Source organism: Mus pahari, chromosome 14 (assembly GCF_900095145.1).
Source record: "Mus pahari chromosome 14, PAHARI_EIJ_v1.1, whole genome shotgun sequence".
Lineage (NCBI taxonomy): Eukaryota > Metazoa > Chordata > Mammalia > Rodentia > Muridae > Mus > Mus pahari.
Genome location: NC_034603.1, coordinates 21,986,455 through 21,989,339, shown reverse-complemented (window position 1 = coordinate 21,989,339; position 2,885 = coordinate 21,986,455).

The window sequence follows — 2,885 nt, the reverse complement described above, 5'->3', positions numbered from 1 at the left end:
AAACAACAACAAAAAAAATCTTTTCAGAAAATAAATGATTCTGTGGATAATTTGATTTCTCGTCTTTTCTCAGTTAAAAAGTTTTAACTGCAATGCACTTTCTCATGACATAACACAAGACCGAGGGAGCCCGAAGGAAACTAAGGTGGAAGCTGGGCCATAAAGCTGACAGTGTGTGGACTGTGACTGCTCAGTCTCACAGCCAGGTACTGTGTGTGTGTCTGGTCAGGGTCCTGGGCTTGTCCAGGCCCTGTAAGAAATCTACTATTGAGGCCAAGTCTTCCACTGCTGTGTAAATCAGAATTCTGGCTGCCAGCCACTTATCTGTGTCTTGAAGGAAACGTATGGATAACAGTGTCCCTTCCCTCTCACTGTCACCAGCACTGTCATGGGGGGTTTGTTTGTCATTTGCTGTTGTGTCTCAAGCTATTTGTCCCTTAGCAGAAGCTTGGGAACTGCCTGTGTTCCCCAGCCCAGGGTCTCCCTGGCTGGTGTGCAGTTACCACCACACAAGGCCTTCCCAGTCTTAGCCACTAGAGCTGCTCTGAGTGCCAAAAATACTCACACTCTGCTTCTTCCTTTTACGATGTAATCATGAGGAAAATTACAAGAAAGAAATGTAAATTGTGTGCACAGTCTCTCAGAGTTGCTGGCTGCAGTCATGTCACATCGGTGGGTATTTTGTGTTCAGTGTGATTGTCTTCTCTTCTGATTATGTTGCCATGGTGCTCCGAAAGCACATGCTTCACCCACTTACAATACAAAACAAACACAAAAACCTGTATTTTGTGAAGGCTACTGAAGTGCCTTGGGCAATGAAATGGTTTTAATAAACAATGGTTTTTTTAGTAAAGTAAATAATAGCAACTGACTACATTCTTTATGTCTTAGTCAGGGTTTCTATTCCTGTACAACATCATGACCAAGAAACAGGTTGGGGAGGAAAGGGTTTATTGGGCTTACATACATTTCTGTACTGCTGTTAATCACCAAAGGATGCAGGACTGGAACTCAAGCAGGTCAGGAAGCAGGAGCTGATGCAGAAGCCATGGAGGGATGTTCCTTACTGGCTTGCCTCCACTGGTTTGCTCAGCCTGCTCTCTTATAGAACCAAGACTACCAGCCCAGAGATGGCACCACCCACAAAGGTACCTCCCCCTTGATCACTAATTGAGAAAATGCCTTACAGCTGGATCTTGTGGAGTCATTTCCTCAACTGAATCTCCTTTCTCTGTGATAACTCCAGCTTGTGTCAAGTTGACACAAAATTAACCAGTACACTTTATTTCTAGAATTGGATAGGATCTTTTGTGATAACTAATCTTGATCATCAACTTGATGATGTCTGGAATTAACTAAAGGCAGCTAGCCACACCTATGAGGGATTTTTTTGTGCTTAGATTATTTGATGTGGAAGATCTATTTTAAATCTATAATCACTGAAGGTCAGAAAACACACCCTTAATCTGGTCCATACCTTCTGGTGAGAGCTCACAGGGAAGAAATTGAGTTTTTACTTTCTGCCTCTTTGCCCTCGCTCTCACTAGCTAGTTCATCTATCCTGTTCCTAACCCAGTTCTGCTCTGATGTTAGAACTCACATCCTCATTCCCACATGAACTGAAAACTGACAGTTCTCTAGGACCTCCTTGGGACTCCAGTACCAGATGAAACTGCTGAGTCTTGTGGAATGAACAACTCCCTGATTGTTAGCCTTCCCATCAGGAGACAGCCATTGTTGAATGACTCAGACCACAGCCTCTAAACCAGTCTAGTAACCCCGCTTTTAGTATATATGAGTTCATTCTATCATTTATGTTCTTTCAGAGAACCTTGACTGTTCTACCTGGACACAGTGTGTGTAACTCTTCTATAGGCTAATTGTAGCAGTGGTTTGGGATTAAGATTTAGCTAGTAGGCATCTACTGAATATTTACCATGAACTGCACCTGTGTAATGCACTTATCCTAGGTCTTCCAGGAAACAGCTATGGAGAGCTTTTGGTACTGCTTATAGAAATTTGGCAAGTAATTGTCACTGGGCTCAAGGAAGGAGGCTCAGATAAGAATATTCACATTTGGCCTAATGCAAGGATCAAGGTGAGGAAGCCAAGGAAGGTGTGACTTCCCTTTTGTCTTGGACTCAGGGAACCTTGTTTATTGCTTTGTTTATTACTACCTGGTGGGATCTCTCTGTTCATTGCCGAGTTTAATCACTTTGTCTTTGATTTAAGAACTGACCCTATTCTCTGCTAGTACCTAGAATGGTATAAAAGCTGGCTGGGACAAATTAAAGCTGCTTCAGCCTCAGCACTGGCTGGAGAGAAGTTATAATGTTTGTCCAATTGTCTTTTTCTTTTCAGTCCTCACTCCTGCCCTTGAGACCCTGTTGACTGACTGAGCTGGCTTGGTCAGATGGCAACCAACTTGGGGTGTAAGCCAGTGGGATACAGTGAGGGACACCACAGGAAGTGAGTGTTGCGCAAAGGCAAAGGAAAATAAAGAAGATTTGGGCCAGCAGTGAATAAACCTTGTAAAAAGGGACAAGGTCATGGTAGAATGCTTTTTGTGTATGTGTTTAGAGTTACGCTAAAATCTAAAGGAGCAAAGATAATTCACATAGATGCTTTTAGTCTTTGGACCCTAATGAGAGATAGTTAACCCTGGATATAAGAGAGAGAATGGGTTTCAGAAAAGCAGTTGCGCCCCCACACACATCCCCCCCCACCCCCTGTCTGGGACACTTTGGTGAAAGAGAAGGAAAATGAATATAAGCCGTTCCAAGCTCTCCTAGGGACAGGACAGGAGGAGGTTGGGAGACATAGTCCCACCTCCTCTCTTGCTCCTACTGGAGGAATGCTTCTGGTTCTGGGTCGCATAGGTCGGA